The sequence below is a fragment of the Denticeps clupeoides genome, chromosome 12 (genome assembly GCF_900700375.1).
Source record: "Denticeps clupeoides chromosome 12, fDenClu1.1, whole genome shotgun sequence".
In the NCBI taxonomy this organism is placed as follows: domain Eukaryota; kingdom Metazoa; phylum Chordata; class Actinopteri; order Clupeiformes; family Denticipitidae; genus Denticeps; species Denticeps clupeoides.
Genome location: NC_041718.1, coordinates 835 through 18,313, shown reverse-complemented (window position 1 = coordinate 18,313; position 17,479 = coordinate 835). Strand labels below are relative to the sequence as shown.

The 17,479-nt window shown below is 40.0% G+C and overlaps 23 pseudogenes; all 23 read left to right on the top strand.

Annotated features, from left to right (window-relative positions):
* The first annotated feature begins 2,229 nt into the window (after positions 1-2,229).
* LOC114801429 (uncharacterized) lies at positions 2,230-2,348 on the top strand (annotated as a pseudogene).
* A 439-nt stretch (positions 2,349-2,787) lies between these two features.
* Positions 2,788-2,906, top strand: LOC114801472 (uncharacterized; annotated as a pseudogene).
* Positions 2,907-3,068: 162 nt separating this feature from the next.
* Positions 3,069-3,187, top strand: LOC114801435 (uncharacterized; annotated as a pseudogene).
* Positions 3,188-3,725: 538 nt separating this feature from the next.
* Positions 3,726-3,844, top strand: LOC114801461 (uncharacterized; annotated as a pseudogene).
* A 160-nt stretch (positions 3,845-4,004) lies between these two features.
* Positions 4,005-4,123, top strand: LOC114801453 (uncharacterized; annotated as a pseudogene).
* A 162-nt stretch (positions 4,124-4,285) lies between these two features.
* LOC114801433 (uncharacterized) lies at positions 4,286-4,404 on the top strand (annotated as a pseudogene).
* Positions 4,405-4,943: 539 nt separating this feature from the next.
* LOC114801446 (uncharacterized) lies at positions 4,944-5,062 on the top strand (annotated as a pseudogene).
* A 441-nt stretch (positions 5,063-5,503) lies between these two features.
* Positions 5,504-5,622, top strand: LOC114801432 (uncharacterized; annotated as a pseudogene).
* A 535-nt stretch (positions 5,623-6,157) lies between these two features.
* On the top strand, positions 6,158-6,276 carry LOC114801474 (uncharacterized; annotated as a pseudogene).
* A 1,097-nt stretch (positions 6,277-7,373) lies between these two features.
* Positions 7,374-7,492, top strand: LOC114801456 (uncharacterized; annotated as a pseudogene).
* Positions 7,493-7,927: 435 nt separating this feature from the next.
* LOC114801469 (uncharacterized) lies at positions 7,928-8,046 on the top strand (annotated as a pseudogene).
* Positions 8,047-8,586: 540 nt separating this feature from the next.
* Positions 8,587-8,705, top strand: LOC114801440 (uncharacterized; annotated as a pseudogene).
* An 819-nt stretch (positions 8,706-9,524) lies between these two features.
* Positions 9,525-9,643, top strand: LOC114801455 (uncharacterized; annotated as a pseudogene).
* A 435-nt stretch (positions 9,644-10,078) lies between these two features.
* LOC114801468 (uncharacterized) lies at positions 10,079-10,197 on the top strand (annotated as a pseudogene).
* Positions 10,198-12,608: 2,411 nt separating this feature from the next.
* On the top strand, positions 12,609-12,727 carry LOC114801445 (uncharacterized; annotated as a pseudogene).
* A 649-nt stretch (positions 12,728-13,376) lies between these two features.
* LOC114801467 (uncharacterized) lies at positions 13,377-13,495 on the top strand (annotated as a pseudogene).
* Positions 13,496-14,029: 534 nt separating this feature from the next.
* Positions 14,030-14,148, top strand: LOC114801444 (uncharacterized; annotated as a pseudogene).
* Positions 14,149-14,581: 433 nt separating this feature from the next.
* LOC114801466 (uncharacterized) lies at positions 14,582-14,700 on the top strand (annotated as a pseudogene).
* Positions 14,701-15,234: 534 nt separating this feature from the next.
* Positions 15,235-15,353, top strand: LOC114801443 (uncharacterized; annotated as a pseudogene).
* Positions 15,354-15,785: 432 nt separating this feature from the next.
* On the top strand, positions 15,786-15,904 carry LOC114801465 (uncharacterized; annotated as a pseudogene).
* A 534-nt stretch (positions 15,905-16,438) lies between these two features.
* LOC114801442 (uncharacterized) lies at positions 16,439-16,557 on the top strand (annotated as a pseudogene).
* A 160-nt stretch (positions 16,558-16,717) lies between these two features.
* Positions 16,718-16,836, top strand: LOC114801438 (uncharacterized; annotated as a pseudogene).
* A 160-nt stretch (positions 16,837-16,996) lies between these two features.
* LOC114801464 (uncharacterized) lies at positions 16,997-17,115 on the top strand (annotated as a pseudogene).
* The last annotated feature ends 364 nt before the right edge of the window (positions 17,116-17,479 follow it).

The window sequence follows — 17,479 nt, the reverse complement described above, 5'->3', positions numbered from 1 at the left end:
CATTTGGTCGCTTGGTCAAGTTCAGCGGGGTCTGACGGTGAGTTTATTAGCGTTGATAAATCTGGTAAGGTATTAATAAACCTCTGTGCCGTACTTGATGTAATTGTCCGTTTGTCTCTATAACGAGGGGGATTGAGTTTGTTGTGTTTGATACATATTTTAAAAGCGATGAGGAAATGATCTGAGACCATTTCAGATTGCGGAAGAGTGACTATATCTTCTATATTTAAACCAAAGGTCAACACAAGATCGAGCGTGTGACCACCTTCGTGAGTAGGTCCTGTTACATGTTGGTTAACTCCAACTGAGTCTAATAAAGACAGGAATGCGATTCTTAGTGAGTCTTCTAATTTATCACAGTGGACGTTAAAGTCGCCGACAATTAGGGCTTTATCCACAGATACAACTAAGTTGGAGACAAAATCTGTAAATTCACTAAGAAACTCAGAATAAGGTCCAGGGGGTCTATAAATAATAATCAATGGAATGAATTTAGGATTTTTATTTTGTGAGACTACATGAGTTATATTGGTATATAGAATCTCAAAAGAGTTAAATCCTTGTCCGGGTTTATGAGTAATACCGAGGTTATCCTTATAAATTACTGCGACGCCACCTCCTCTTCCAGTTAAGCAAGGTTGGTGTACATAGCTGTATCCAGGAGGACTAGACTCGTTTAATGCTACAAATTCATTTTGTTTTAACCAAGTTTCGGTCAGGCACAGTACATCTAACCCCTGATCTGTAATCATTTCATTGACAATGAGCGTTTTAGGTGTAAGGGATCTAACATTTAATAATCCTATTCTTATGCCGGGGGTGCTGGTGGTACATTCAGAAGGAGTAATAGTAACGGGTAGTAAGTTGCTGAAACAGACACCCCGCCCAGTCCGTGGAACAGACACAGTGTCAGCATATTTATGAGTTTTATTATTAACGTTTCTTGTAGAATCTCTTGTTTTAATAGAGCGAGGTACAGACACAGTGTCAATATTGTACACGTGGGTGGCGGCTCTACGCAAATGGCAGACGCTCTGTCTGCTGCCTGGTCTCGGCTCTGGCGAGTCAGTTTTGTTTTTTGGTTCTAAGACTATGAGCCAATTTTTTAGACAACTGAGTGGCACCCGCCCAGTTGGGGTGGATGCCGTCTCGCCCAAAAAGACCAGGCTTCCCCCTAAATGTTGGCCAGTTATTAATAAAGCCCACTTTATTTTTTGGACACCACTCCGACAACCAGCGATTTATATCGAGGAGCAGCTACAGGTCTCGTCGCTACGCCGAAACTGCGGTAATGGGCCAGAGCAGATTACTGTATCCGACATCGTTTTAGCCAGTTCAAGCATCTCTATAAAATTATCTTTAGTTATTTCCGACTGGCGTAGCCGGACGTCGTTAGCGCCGACGTGAATCGCTATACTGGAGTACCTGCGGTTATTTTTTGCCAGCACTTTTAAATTTGCGCGGATGTCGGGCGCTCTGGCTCCAGGAAAACACAGGGTTTTATTCGCTGGTGCCGGTATCCTCACGTTTCTAACTACAGAGTCTCCAATGACTAGAGCCGGTGGACTGTAGGACCCAGCGGATGCCTCGCTGAGGGGGGGGAAGCGGTTCTGAACGCGAACCGGTGTGTGGTGCCCAGGTGGTGGGGGAGCTTGGCGGGTCGCCACGGAAGCTCGCTTGCGTGATTTACGCCGAGCCGTCACCCAACTGCCCTGCTGTCCGGAGGGCGCTACTGGTACCGGCGCCGGGGTAGACACACTCACCGGCTGACTGGGCTGGTGCGCGTCCGGGACTAGAAAAGAGTCAATTAAGACTTCTGTTTCCCTAATTAAATATAAATTTCGGATGCGCTCCTCTAGCTCGGCTATTCTCTCCGTCATTTCCACTAGTCTCCTACACTTCCCACAGGTGAAATCCTCACTGCTGACGGAGTTCGTCAAGCTGTACATCTCACACACTGCACATGGAATTAGCGAAGGAGCCATAACTTACGTTTTTTGGCGATTAATTCTGAGGTGGTTCAGGAAGTCCTTGGACGTAATACAGGCTCGCGCCAAACACACCAAACAGTGCAGCACCGGAAACCAAACCAATTTACCAATTTACATGGCTTTGTTAGCTTTTTTTGCCTTTTCTCCATCATAATTTGACAGTAAAGCGGGAGTTTTCGCACTTTGTAATGTTTTCAAAGCCCTTTTGTTTAAAGTCCAAGATTTTCAAGCAGAGTTTGCTTACGGACATGCCAGCTCAAGATTGCCCAATCTTGTCTGATCTCAGAAGCTAAGAAGGCTTGGGCCTGGTTAGTACTTGGATGGGAGACTACCTGGGAATACCAGGTGCTGTAAGCTTTAACTATTGAAAAACTTTTAAAATGAAAGTATTTACATGGCTTTGTTAGCTTTTTTTGCCTTTTCTCCATCATAATTTGACAGTAAAGCGGGAGTTTTCACTCTTTCATGTGTTTTCAAGCCCCTTTGGCTTAAAGTTCAAGATTTTCAAGCCAAGTTTGTGTACGGACAAACCAGCTGAAGAATGCCCAATCTTGTCTGATCTCAGAAGCTTAGAAGGCTTGGGCCTGGTTAGTACTTGGATGGGAGACTACCTGGGAATACCAGGTGCTTTAAGCTTTAACTATTGAAAAACCTTTAAAATGAAAGTATTTACATGGCTTTGTTAGCTTTTTTTGCCTTTTCTCCATCATAATTTGACAGTAAAGCAGGAGTTTTTACTCTTTCATATGTTTTCAAGCCCCTTTGGCTTAAAGTTCAAGATTTTCAAGCAGAGCTTGCTTACGGACAAACCAGCTGAAGAATGCCCAATCTTGTCTGATCTCAGAAGCTAAGAAGGCTTGGGCCTGTTTAGTACTTGGATGGGAGACTACCTGGGAATACCAGGTGCTTTAAGCTTTAACTATTGAAAAACTTTTAAAATGAATTTTTTTACATGGCTTTGTTAGCTTTTTTTGCCTTTTCTCCATCATAATTTGACAGTAAAGCGGGAGTTTTCGCACTTTGTAATGTTTTCAAAGCCCTTTTTGGTTTAAAGTCCAAGATTTTCAAGCAGAGTTTGCTTACGGACATTCCAGCTCAAGATTGCCCAATCTTGTCTGATCTCAGAAGCTAAGAAGGCTTGGGCCTGGTTAGTACTTGGATGGGAGACTACGTGGGAATGCCAGGTGCTGTAAGCTTTAACTATTGTAAAACTTTTAAAATGAAAGTATTTACATCACTTTGTTAACTTTTTTTTAAAGTAAGTTATGGAGTATTTTCTTTCTTTGATATGTTTTCCCGCCTTTTTTCTTTGTTTTTTTTTTTTTTTTTTTTCTTCTCTTCAGGTTTCTTTTTCTGTGCGTGCTCTACAACGATCATTCACAGGCTTGGCTATGGAGTGGGGTGGAGCTGAATCGATTAGGTGGGGTTTTCCAGCCCTCGGCCTTAAGGTGCTACGCACCCTGATGTCAGTTTAATATCTGATACGTCATATTAAGCGGATTTTTAGAACAGGGAGTCGGCAATATGGCCTGCTCCATCCGCTCCATTCATCGACCCAGTATTGCATTGCCTCTAGAAGGTGTGCACTTTATTTGTTGTATTGCAAATAAAAGCTTACCATTCCAACTTTTTGCCTTTTCTCCATGATAATTTGACAGTAAAGCGGGAGTTTTCACTCTTTGATATGTTTTCAAGCCCCTTTGGTTTAAAGTTCAAGATTTTCAAGCAGAGTTTGTATACAGACAAACCAGCTGAAGAATGCCCAATCGTGTCTGATCTCAGAAGCTAAGAAGGCTTGGGCCTGGTTAGTACTTGGATGGGAGACTACCTGGGAATACCAGGTGCTGTAAGCTTTAACTATTGAAAAACTTTTAAAATGAAAGTATTTACATGGCTTTGTTAGCTTTTTTTGCCTTTTCTCCATCATAATTTGACAGTAAAGCGGGAGTTTTCACTCTTTGATATGTGTTCAAGCCCCTTTGGTTTAAAGTTCAAGATTTTCAAGCAGAGTTTGTGTACGGACAAACCAGCTGAAGAATGCCCAATCTTGTCTGATCTCCGAAGCTAAGAAGGCTTGGGCCTGGTTAGTACTTGGATGGGAGACTACCTGGGAATACCAGGTGCTGTAAGCTTTAACTATTGAAAAACTTTTAAAATGAAAGTATTTACATGGCTTTGTTAGCTTTTTTTGCCTTTTCTCCATCATAATTTGACAGTAAAGCGGGAGTTTTCGCACTTTGTAATGTTTTCAAAGCCCTTTTTGGTTTAAAGTCCAAGATTTTCAAGCAGAGTTTGCTTACGGACATGCCAGCTCAAGATTGCCCAATCTTGTCTGATCTCAGAAGCTAAGAAGGCTTGGGCCTGGTTAGTACTTGGATGGGAGACTACGTGGGAATGCCAGGTGCTGTAAGCTTTAACTATTGTAAAACTTTTAAAATGAAAGTATTTACATCACTTTGTTAACATTTTTTTAAAGTAAGTTATGGAGTATTTTCTTTCTTTGATATGTTTTCCCGCCTTTTTTCTTTTTTTTTTTTTTTTTTTTTTTTTCTTCTCTTCAGGTTTCTTTTTCTGTGCGTGCTCTACAACGATCATTCACAGGCTTGGCTATGGAGTGGGGTGGAGCTGAATCGATTAGGTGGGGTTTTCCAGCCCTCGGCCTTAAGGTGCTACGCACCCTGATGTCAGTTTAATATCTGATACGTCATATTAAGCGGATTTTTAGAACAGGGAGTCGGCAATAGGGCCTGCTCCATCCGCTCCATTCATCGACCCAGTATTGCATTGCCTCTAGAAGGTGTGCACTTTATTTGTTGTATTGCAAATAAAAGCTTACCACTCCAACTTTTTGCCTTTTCTCCATGATAATTTGACAGTAAAGCGGGAGTTTTCACTCTTTGATATGTTTTCAAGCCCCTTTGGCTTAAAGTTCAAGATTTTCAAGCAGAGTTTGTGTACAGACAAACCAGCTGAAGAATGCCCAATCTTGTCTGATCTCAGAAGCTAAGAAGGCTTGGGCCTGGTTAGTACTTGGATGGGAGACTACCTGGGAATACCAGGTGCTGTAAGCTTTAACTATTGAAAAACTTTTAAAATGAAAGTATTTACATGGCTTTGTTAGATTTTTTTGCCTTTTCTCCATCATAATTTGACAGTAAAGCGGGAGTTTTCACTCTTTGATATGTGTTCAAGCCCCTTTGGTTTAAAGTTCAAGATTTTCAAGCAGAGTTTGTGTACGGACAAACCAGCTGAAGAATGCCCAATCTTGTCTGATCTCAGAAGCTAAGAAGGCTTGGGCCTGGTTAGTACTTGAATGGGAGACTACCTGGGAATACCAGGTGCTTTAAGCTTTAACTATTGAAAAACTTTTAAAATGAAAGTATTTACATGGCTTTGTTAGCTTTTTTTGCCTTTTCTCCATCATAGTTTGCCAGTAAAGCGGGAGTTTTCGCACTTTGTAATGTTTTCAAAGCCCTTTTTGGTTTAAAGTCCAAGATTTTCAAGCAGAGTTTGCTTACGGACATGCCAGCTCAAGATTGCCCAATCTTGTCTGATCTCAGAAGCTAAGAAGGCTTGGGCCTGGTTAGTACTTGGATGGGAGACTACGTGGGAATGCCAGGTGCTGTAAGCTTTAACTATTGTAAAACTTTTAAAATGAAAGTATTTACATCACTTTGTTAACTTTTTTTTAAAGTAAGTTATGGAGTATTTTCTTTCTTTGATATGTTTTCCCGCCTTTTTTTTTTTTTTTTTTTTTTTTTTAAACTTCTCTTAGGTTTCTTTTTCTGTACGTGCTCTACAACGATCATTCACAGGCTTGGCTATGGAGTGGGGTGATGCTGAATCGATTAGGTGGGGTTTTCCAGCCCTCGGCCTTAAGGTGCTATGCACCCTGATGTCAGTTTAATATCTGATACGTCATATTAAGCGGATTTTTAGAACAGGGAGTCGGCAATATGGCCTGCTCCATCCGCTCCATTCATCGACCCAGTATTGCATTGCCTCTAGAAGATGTGCACTTTATTTGTTGTATTGCAAATAAAAGCTTACCACTCCAAATTTTTGCCTTTTCTCCATGATAATTTGACAGTAAAGCGGGAGTTTTCACTCTTTGATATGTTTTCAAGCCCCTTTAGCTTAAAATTCAAGATTTTCAAGCAGAGTTTGTGTACAGACAAACCAGCTGAAGAATGCCCAATCTTGTCTGATCTCAGAAGCTAAGAAGGCTTGGGCCTGGTTAGTACTTGGATGGGACACTACCTGGGAATACCAGGTGCTGTAAGCTTTAACTATTGAAAAACTTTTAAAATGAAAGTATTTACATGGCTTTGTTAGCTTTTTTTGCCCTTTCTCCATCATAATTTGACAGTAAAGCGGGAGTTTTCACTCTTTGATATGTGTTCAAGCCCCTTTGGTTTAAAGTTCAAGATTTTCAAGCAGAGTTTGTGTACGGACAAACCAGCTGAAGAATGCCAAATCTTGTCTGATCTCAGAAGCTAAGAAGGCTTGGGCCTGGTTAGTCCTTGGATGGGAGACTACCTGGGAATACCAGGTGCTGTAAGCTTTAACTATTGAAAAACTTTTAAAATGAAAGTATTTACATGGCTTTGTTAGCTTTTTTTGCCTTTTCTCCATCATAATTTGACAGTAAAGCGGGAGTTTTCACTCTTTGATATGTTTTCAAGCCCCTTTGTTTAAAGTCCAAGATTTTCAAGCAGAGTTTGCTTATGGACATGCCAGCTCAAGATTGCCCAATCTTGTCTGAGCTCAGAATCTAAGAAGGCTTGGGCCTGGTTAGTACTTGGATGGGAGACTATGTGGGAATGCCAGGTGCTGTAAGCTTTAACTATTGTAAAAATTTTAAAATGAAAGTATTTACATCACTTTGTTAACTTTTTTTTAAAGTAAGTTATGGAGTATTTTCTTTCTTTGATATGTTTTCCCGCCTTTTTTCTTTTTTTTTTTTTTTTTTTTTTAAAACTTCTCTTCAGGTTTCTTTTTCTGTGCGTGCTCTACAACGATCATTCACAGGCTTGGCTATGGAGTGGGGTGGAGCTGAATCGATTAGGTGGGGTTTTCCAGCCCTCGGCCTTAAGGTGCTACGCACCCTGATGTCAGTTTAATATCTGATACGTCATATTAAGCGGATTTTTAAAACAGGGAGTCGACAATAGGGCCTGCTCCATCCTCTCCATTCATCGACCCAGTATTGTATTGCCTCTAGAAGGTGTGCACTTTATTTGTTGTATTGCAAATAAAAGCTTACCACTCTAACTTTTTGCCTTTTCTCCATGATAATTTGACAGTAAAGCAGGAGTTTTCACTCTTTGATATGTTTTCAAGCCCCTTTGGCTTAAAGTTCAAGATTTTCAAGCAGAGTTTGTGTACAGACAAACCAGCTGAAGAATGCCCAATCTTGTCTGATCTCAGAAGCTAAGAAGGCTTGGGCCTGGTTAGTACTTGGATGGGAGACTACCTGGGAATACCAGGTGCTGTAAGCATTAACTATTGAAAAACTTTTAAAATGAAAGTATTTACATGGCCTTGTTAGCTTTTTTTGCCTTTTCTCCATCATAATTTGACAGTAAAGCGGGAGTTTTCGCACTTTGTAATGTTTTCAAAGCCCTTTTGTTTAAAGTCCAAGATTTTCAAGCAGAGTTTGCTTACGGACATAGTAGCTCAAGATTGCCCAATCTTCTCTGATCTCAGAAGCTAAGAAAGCTTGGGCCTGGTTAGTACTTGGATGGGAGACTACGTGGGAATACCAGGTATAGTATTAATTATTGAAAAACTTTTAAAATTAAAGTATTTACATGGCTTTGTTAGCTTTTTTTGCCTTTTCTCCATCATAATTTGACAGTAAAGCGGGAGTTTTTGCACTTTGTAATGTTTTCAAAGCCCTTTTGTTTAAAGTCCAAGATTTTCAAGCAGAGTTTGCTTACGGACATGCCAGCTCAAGATTGCCCAATCTTGTCTGATCTCAGAAGCTAAGAAGGCTTGGGCCTGGTTACTACTTGGATGGGAGACTACGTGGGAATGCCAGGTGCTGTAAGCTTTAACTATTGTAAAACTTTTAAAATGAAAGTATTTACATCACATTGTTAATATTATTTTAAAGTAAGTTATGGAGTATTTTCTTTCTTTGATATGTATTCCCGCCTTTTTTCTTTTTTTTTTTTTTTTTTTTTTAAACTTCTCTTCAGGTTTCTTTTTCTGTGCGTGCTCTACAACAATCATTCACAGGCTTGGCTATGGAGTGGGGTGGAGCTGAATCGATTAGGTGGGGTTTTCCAGCCCTCGGCCTTAAGGTGCTACGCACCCTGATGTCAGTTTAATATCTGATACGTCATATTAAGCGGATTTTTAGAACAGGGAGTCGGCAATATGGCCTGCTCCATTCGCTCCATTCATCGACCCAGTATTGCATTGCCTCTAGAAGGTGTGCACTTTATTTGTTGTATTGCAAATAAAAGCTTACCACTCCAACTTTTTGCCTTTTCTCCATGATAATTTGACAGTAAAGCGGGAGTTTTCACTCTTTGATATGTGTTCAAGCCCCTTTGGCTTTAAAGTTCAAGATTTTCAAGCAGAGTTTGTGTACGGACAAACCAGCTGAAGAATGCCCAATCTTGTCTGATCTCAGAAGCTAAGAAGGCTTGGGCCTGGTTAGTACTTGGATGGGAGACTACCTGGGAATACCAGGTGCTGTAAGCTTTAACTATTGAAAAACTTTTAAAATGAAAGTATTTACATGGCTTTGTTAGCTTTTTTTGCCTTTTCTCCATCATAATTTGACAGTAAAGCGGGAGTTTTCACTCTTTGATATGTTTTCAAGCCCCTTTGTTTAAAGTCCAAGATTTTCAAGCAGAGTTTGCTTATGGACATGCCAGCTCAAGATTGCCCAATCTTGTCTGAGCTCAGAATCTAAGAAGGCTTGGGCCTGGTTAGTACTTGGATGGGAGACTACTGTGGGAATGCCAGGTGCTGTAAGCTTTAACTATTGTAAAAATTTTAAAATGAAAGTATTTACATCACTTTGTTAACTTTTTTTTAAAGTAAGTTATGGAGTATTTTCTTTCTTTGATATGTTTTCCCGCCTTTTTTCTTTTTTTTTTTTTTTTTTTTTTAAAACTTCTCTTCAGGTTTCTTTTTCTGTGCGTGCTCTACAACGATCATTCACAGGCTTGGCTATGGAGTGGGGTGGAGCTGAATCGATTAGGTGGGGTTTTCCAGCCCTCGGCCTTAAGGTGCTACGCACCCTGATGTCAGTTTAATATCTGATACGTCATATTAAGCGGATTTTTAAAACAGGGAGTCGACAATAGGGCCTGCTCCATCCGCTCCATTCATCGACCCAGTATTGTATTGCCTCTAGAAGGTGTGCACTTTATTTGTTGTATTGCAAATAAAAGCTTACCACTCTAACTTTTTGCCTTTTCTCCATGATAATTTGACAGTAAAGCAGGAGTTTTCACTCTTTGATATGTTTTCAAGCCCCTTTGGCTTAAAGTTCAAGATTTTCAAGCAGAGTTTGTGTACAGACAAACCAGCTGAAGAATGCCCAATCTTGTCTGATCTCAGAAGCTAAGAAGGCTTGGGCCTGGTTAGTACTTGGATGGGAGACTACCTGGGAATACCAGGTGCTGTAAGCATTAACTATTGAAAAACTTTTAAAATGAAAGTATTTACATGGCTTTGTTAGCTTTTTTTGCCTTTTCTCCATCATAATTTGACAGTAAAGCGGGAGTTTTCGCACTTTGTAATGTTTTCAAAGCCCTTTTGTTTAAAGTCCAAGATTTTCAAGCAGAGTTTGCTTACGGACATAGCAGCTCAAGATTGCCCAATCTTCTCTGATCTCAGAAGCTAAGAAAGCTTGGGCCTGGTTAGTACTTGGATGGGAGACTACGTGGGAATACCAGGTATAGTATTAATTATTGAAAAACTTTTAAAATTAAAGTATTTACATGGCTTTGTTAGCTTTTTTTGCCTTTTCTCCATCATAATTTGACAGTAAAGCGGGAGTTTTTGCACTTTGTAATGTTTTCAAAGCCCTTTTGTTTAAAGTCCAAGATTTTCAAGCAGAGTTTGCTTACGGACATGCCAGCTCAAGATTGCCCAATCTTGTCTGATCTCAGAAGCTAAGAAGGCTTGGGCCTGGTTACTACTTGGATGGGAGACTACGTGGGAATGCCAGGTGCTGTAAGCTTTAACTATTGTAAAACTTTTAAAATGAAAGTATTTACATCACATTGTTAATATTATTTTAAAGTAAGTTATGGAGTATTTTCTTTCTTTGATATGTATTCCCGCCTTTTTTCTTTTTTTTTTTTTTTTTTTTTTAAACTTCTCTTCAGGTTTCTTTTTCTGTGCGTGCTCTACAACAATCATTCACAGGCTTGGCTATGGAGTGGGGTGGAGCTGAATCGATTAGGTGGGGTTTTCCAGCCCTCGGCCTTAAGGTGCTACGCACCCTGATGTCAGTTTAATATCTGATACGTCATATTAAGCGGATTTTTAGAACAGGGAGTCGGCAATATGGCCTGCTCCATTCGCTCCATTCATCGACCCAGTATTGCATTGCCTCTAGAAGGTGTGCACTTTATTTGTTGTATTGCAAATAAAAGCTTACCACTCCAACTTTTTGCCTTTTCTCCATGATAATTTGACAGTAAAGCGGGAGTTTTCACTCTTTGATATGTTTTCAAGCCCCTTTGGCTTAAAGTTCAAGATTTTCAAGCAGAGTTTGTGTACAGACAAAGCAGCTGAAGAATACCCAATCTTGTCTGATCTCAGAAGCTAAGAAGGCTTGGGCCTGGTTAGTACTTGGATGGGAGACTACCTGGGAATACCAGGTGCTGTAAGCTTTAACTATTGAAAAACTTTTAAAATGAAAGTGTTTACATGGCTTTGTTAGCTTTTTTTGCCTTTTCTCCATCATAATTTGACAGTAAAGCGGGAGTTTTAACTCTTTGATATGTGTTCAAGCCCCTTTGGTTTAAAGTTCAAGATTTTCAAGCAGAGTTTGTGTACAGACAAATCAGGATAAGAATGCCCAATCTTGTCTGATCTCAGAAGCTAAGAAGGCTTGGACCTGGTTAGTACTTGGATGGGAGACTACCTGGGAATGCCAGGTGCTGTAAGCTTTAACTATTGTAAAACTTTTAAAATGAAAGTATTTACATCACTTTGTTAACTTTTTTTTAAAGTAAGTTATGAAGTATTTTCTTTCTTTGATATGTTTTCCCGCCTTTTTTCTTTTTTTTTTTTTTTTTTTTAAACTTCTCTTCAGGTTTCTTTTTCTGTGCGTGCTCTACAACGATCATTCACAGGCTTGGCTATGGAGTGGGGTGGAGCTGAATCGATTAGGTGGGGTTTTCCAGCCCTCGGCCTTAAGGTGCTACGCACCCTGATGTCAGTTTAATATCTGATACGTCATATTAAGTGGATTTTTAGAACAGGGAGTCGGCAATATGGCCTGCTCCATCCGCTTCATTCATCGACCCAGTATTGCATTGCCTCTAGAAGGTGTGCACTTTATTTGTTGTATTGCAAATAAAAGCTTACCACTCCAACTTTTTGCCTTTTCTCCATGATAATTTGACAGTAAAGCGGGAGTTTTCACTCTTTGATATGTTTTCAAGCCCCTTTGGCTTAAAGTTCAAGATTTTCAAGCAGAGTTTGTGTACAGACAAACCAGCTGAAGAATGCCCAATCTTGTCTGATCTCAGAAGCTAAGAAGGCTTGGGCCTGGTTAGTACTTGGATGGGAGACTTCCTGAGAATACCAGGAGCTTAAGCTTTAACTATTGAAAAACTTTTAAAATGAAAGTATTTACATGGCTTTGTTAGCTTTTTTTGCCTTTTCTCCATCATAATTTGACAGTAAAGCGGGAGTTTTCGCACTTTGTAATGTTTTCAAAGCCCTTTTGTTTAAAGTCCAAGATTTTCAAGCAGAGTTTGCTTACGGACATGCCAGCTCAAGATTGCCCAATCTTGTCTGATCTCAGAAGCTAAGAAGGCTTGGCCTGGTTACTACTTGGATGGGAGACTACGTGGGAATGCCAGGTGCTGTAAGCTTTAACTATTGTAAAACTTTTAAAATGAAAGTATTTACATCACTTTGTTAACTTTTTTTTTAAGTAAGTTATGGAGTATTTTCTTTCTTTGATATGTTTTCCCGCCTTTTTTCTTTTTTTTTTTTTTTTTTTTTTTAAACTTCTCTTCAGGTTTCTTTTTCTGTGCGTGCTCTACAACGATCATTCACAGGCTTGGCTATGGAGTGGGGTGGAGCTGAATCGATTAGGTGGGGTTTTCCAGCCCTCGGCCTTAAGGTGCTACGCACCCTGATGTCAGTTTAATATCTGATACGTCATATTAAGCGGACTTTTTAGAACAGGGAGTCGGCAATAGGGCCTGCTCCATCCGCTCCATTCATCGACCCAGTATTGCATTGCCTCTAGAAGGTGTGCACTTTATTTGTTGTATTGCAAATAAAAGCTTACCACTCCAACTTTTTGCCTTTTCTCCATGATAATTTGACAGTAAAGCGGGAGTTTTCACTCTTTGATATGTTTTCAAGCCCCTTTGGCTTAAAGTTCAAGATTTTCAAGCAGAGTTTGTGTACAGACAAACCAGCTGAAGAATGCCCAATCTTGTCTGATCTCAGAAGCTAAGAAGGCTTGGGCCTGGTTAGTACTTGGATGGGAGACTACCTGGGAATACCAGGTGCTGTAAGCTTTAACTATTGAAAAACTTTTAAAATGAAAGTATTTACATGGCTTTGTTAGCTTTTTTTGCCTTTTCTCCATCATAATTTGACAGTAAGCAGGAGTTTTCACTCTTTGATATGTGTTCAAGCCCCTTTGGTTTAAAGTTCAAGATTTTCAAGCAGAGTTTGTGTACGGACAAACCAGCTGAAGAATGCCCAATCATTTATGGCATTTGGCATTTATCAGACGCCCTTATCCAGAGCAACTTACAATCAGTAGTTACAGAGACAGTCTCCCTGGAGCAATTTAGGGTTAAGTGTCTTGCTCAGGGACACAATGGTAGTAAGCGGGATTCGAACCCGGGTCTTCTGGTTCATAGGCGAGTGTGTTACCCACTAGGCTACTACCACCCTACTACCACCCATCACAATCTTGTCTGATCTCCGAAGCTAAGAAGGCTTGGGCCTGGTTAGTACTTGGATGGGAGACTACCTGGGAATACCAGGTGCTGTAAGCTTTAACTATTGAAAAACTTTTAAAATGAAAGTATTTACATGGCTTTGTTAGCTTTTTTTGCCTTTTCTCCATCATAATTTGACAGTAAAGCGGGAGTTTTCGCACTTTGTAATGTTTTCAAAGCCCTTTTGTTTAAAGTCCAAGATTTTCAAGCAGAGTTTGCTTACGGACATGCCAGCTCAAGATTGCCCAATCTTGTCTGATCTCAGAAGCTAAGAAGGCTTGGGCCTGGTTACTACTTGGATGGGAGACTACGTGGGAATGCCAGGTGCTGTAAGCTTTAACTATTGTAAAACTTTTAAAATGAAAGTATTTACATCACTTTGTTAACTTTTTTTTAAAGTAAGTTATGGAGTATTTTCTTTCTTTGATATGTTTTCCCGCCTTTTTTCTTTTTTTTTTTTTTTTAAACTTCTCTTCAGGTTTCTTTTTCTGTGCGTGCTCTACAACGATCATTCACAGGCTTGGCTATGGAGTGGGGTGGAGCTGAATCGATTAGGTGGGGTTTTCCAGCCCTCGGCCTTAAGGTGCTACGCACCCTGATGTCAGTTTAATATCTGATACGTCATATTAAGCGGACTTTTTAGAACAGGGAGTCGGCAATAGGGCCTGCTCCATCCGCTCCATTCATCGACCCAGTATTGCATTGCCTCTAGAAGGTGTGCACTTTATTTGTTGTATTGCAAATAAAAGCTTACCACTCCAACTTTTTGCCTTTTCTCCATGATAATTTGACAGTAAAGCGGGAGTTTTCACTCTTTGATATGTTTTCAAGCCCCTTTGGCTTAAAGTTCAAGATTTTCAAGCAGAGTTTGTGTACAGACAAACCAGCTGAAGAATGCCCAATCTTGTCTGATCTCAGAAGCTAAGAAGGCTTGGGCCTGGTTAGTACTTGGATGGGAGACTACCTGGGAATACCAGGTGCTGTAAGCTTTAACTATTGAAAAACTTTTAAAATGAAAGTATTTACATGGCTTTGTTAGCTTTTTTTTGCCTTTTCTCCATCATAATTTGACAGTAAAGCGGGAGTTTTCACTCTTTGATATGTGTTCAAGCCCCTTTGGTTTAAAGTTCAAGATTTTCAAGCAGAGTTTGTGTACGGACAAACCAGCTGAAGAATGCCCAATCTTGTCTGATCTCAGAAGCTAAGAAGGCTTGGGCCTGGTTAGTACTTGGATGGGAGACTACCTGGGAATACCAGGTGCTTTAACTATTGAAAAACTTTTAAAATGAAAGTATTTACATGGCTTTGTTAGCTTTTTTTGCCTTTTCTCCATCATAATTTGACAGTAAAGCGGGAGTTTTCGCACTTTGTAATGTTTTCAAAGCCCTTTTGTTTAAAGTCCAAGATTTTCAAGCAGAGTTTGCTTACGGACATGCCAGCTCAAGATTGCCCAATCTTGTCTGATCTCAGAAGCTAAGAAGGCTTGGGCCTGGTTACTACTTGGATGGGAGACTACGTGGGAATGCCAGGTGCTGTAAGCTTTAACTATTGTAAAACTTTTAAAATGAAAGTATTTACATCACTTTGTTAACTTTTTTTTAAAGTAAGTTATGGAGTATTTTCTTTCTTTGATATGTTTTCCCGCCTTTTTTCTTTTTTTTTTTTTTTTAAACTTCTCTTCAGGTTTCTTTTTCTGTGCGTGCTCTACAACGATCATTCACAGGCTTGGCTATGGAGTGGGGTGGAGCTGAATCGATTAGGTGGGGTTTTCCAGCCCTCGGCCTTAAGGTGCTACGCACCCTGATGTCAGTTTAATATCTGATACGTCATATTAAGCGGACTTTTTAGAACAGGGAGTCGGCAATAGGGCCTGCTCCATCCGCTCCATTCATCGACCCAGTATTGCATTGCCTCTAGAAGGTGTGCACTTTATTTGTTGTATTGCAAATAAAAGCTTACCACTCCAACTTTTTGCCTTTTCTCCATGATAATTTGACAGTAAAGCGGGAGTTTTCACTCTTTGATATGTTTTCAAGCCCCTTTGGCTTAAAGTTCAAGATTTTCAAGCAGAGTTTGTGTACAGACAAACCAGCTGAAGAATGCCCAATCTTGTCTGATCTCAGAAGCTAAGAAGGCTTGGGCCTGGTTAGTACTTGGATGGGAGACTACCTGGGAATACCAGGTGCTGTAAGCTTTAACTATTGAAAAACTTTTAAAATGAAAGTATTTACATGGCTTTGTTAGCTTTTTTTGCCTTTTCTCCATCATAATTTGACAGTAAAGCGGGAGTTTTCACTCTTTGATATGTGTTCAAGCCCCTTTGGTTTAAAGTTCAAGATTTTCAAGCAGAGTTTGTGTACGGACAAACCAGCTGAAGAATGCCCAATCTTGTCTGATCTCAGAAGCTAAGAAGGCTTGGGCCTGGTTAGTACTTGGATGGGAGACTACCTGGGAATACCAGGTGCTTTAACTATTGAAAAACTTTTAAAATGAAAGTATTTACATGGCTTTGTTAGCTTTTTTTGCCTTTTCTCCATCATAATTTGACAGTAAAGCGGGAGTTTTCGCACTTTGTAATGTTTTCAAAGCCCTTTTGTTTAAAGTCCAAGATTTTCAAGCAGAGTTTGCTTACGGACATGCCAGCTCAAGATTGCCCAATCTTGTCTGATCTCAGAAGCTAAGAAGGCTTGGGCCTGGTTACTACTTGGATGGGAGACTACGTGGGAATGCCAGGTGCTGTAAGCTTTAACTATTGTAAAACTTTTAAAATGAAAGTATTTACATCACTTTGTTAACTTTTTTTTAAAGTAAGTTATGGAGTATTTTCTTTCTTTGATATGTTTTCCCGCCTTTTTTCTTTTTTTTTTTTTTTTAAACTTCTCTTCAGGTTTCTTTTTCTGTGCGTGCTCTACAACGATCATTCACAGGCTTGGCTATGGAGTGGGGTGGAGCTGAATCGATTAGGTGGGGTTTTCCAGCCCTCGGCCTTAAGGTGCTACGCACCCTGATGTCAGTTTAATATCTGATACGTCATATTAAGCGGACTTTTTAGAACAGGGAGTCGGCAATAGGGCCTGCTCCATCCGCTCCATTCATCGACCCAGTATTGCATTGCCTCTAGAAGGTGTGCACTTTATTTGTTGTATTGCAAATAAAAGCTTACCACTCCAACTTTTTGCCTTTTCTCCATGATAATTTGACAGTAAAGCGGGAGTTTTCACTCTTTGATATGTTTTCAAGCCCCTTTGGCTTAAAGTTCAAGATTTTCAAGCAGAGTTTGTGTACAGACAAACCAGCTGAAGAATGCCCAATCTTGTCTGATCTCAGAAGCTAAGAAGGCTTGGGCCTGGTTAGTACTTGGATGGGAGACTACCTGGGAATACCAGGTGCTGTAAGCTTTAACTATTGAAAAACTTTTAAAATGAAAGTATTTACATGGCTTTGTTAGCTTTTTTTGCCTTTTCTCCATCATAATTTGACAGTAAAGCGGGAGTTTTCACTCTTTGATATGTGTTCAAGCCCCTTTGGTTTAAAGTTCAAGATTTTCAAGCAGAGTTTGTGTACGGACAAACCAGCTGAAGAATGCCCAATCTTGTCTGATCTCAGAAGCTAAGAAGGCTTGGGCCTGGTTAGTACTTGGATGGGAGACTACCTGGGAATACCAGGTGCTGTAAGCTTTAACTATTGAAAAACTTTTAAAATGAAAGTATTTACATGGCTTTGTTAGCTTTTTTTGCCTTTTCTCCATCATAATTTGACAGTAAAGCGGGAGTTTTCGCACTTTGTAATGTTTTCAAAGCCCTTTTGTTTAAAGTCCAAGATTTTCAAGCAGAGTTTGCTTACGGACATGCCAGCTCAAGATTGCCCAATCTTGTCTGATCTCAGAAGCTAAGAAGGCTTGGGCCTGGTTACTACTTGGATGGGAGACTACGTGGGAATGCCAGGTGCTGTAAGCTTTAACTATTGTAAAACTTTTAAAATGAAAGTATTTACATCACTTTGTTAACTTTTTTTTAAAGTAAGTTATGGAGTATTTTCTTTCTTTGATATGTTTTCCCGCCTTTTTTCTTTTTCTTTTTTTTTTTAACTTCCCTTCAGGTTTCTTTTTCTGTGCGTGCTCTACAACGATCATTCACAGGCTTGGCTATGGAGTGGGGTGGAGCTGAATCGATTAGGTGGGGTTTTCCAGCCCTCGGCCTTAAGGTGCTACGCACCCTGATGTCAGTTTAATATCTGATACGTCATATTAAGCGGACTTTTTAGAACAGGGAGTCGGCAATAGGGCCTGCTCCATCCGCTCCATTCATCGACCCAGTATTG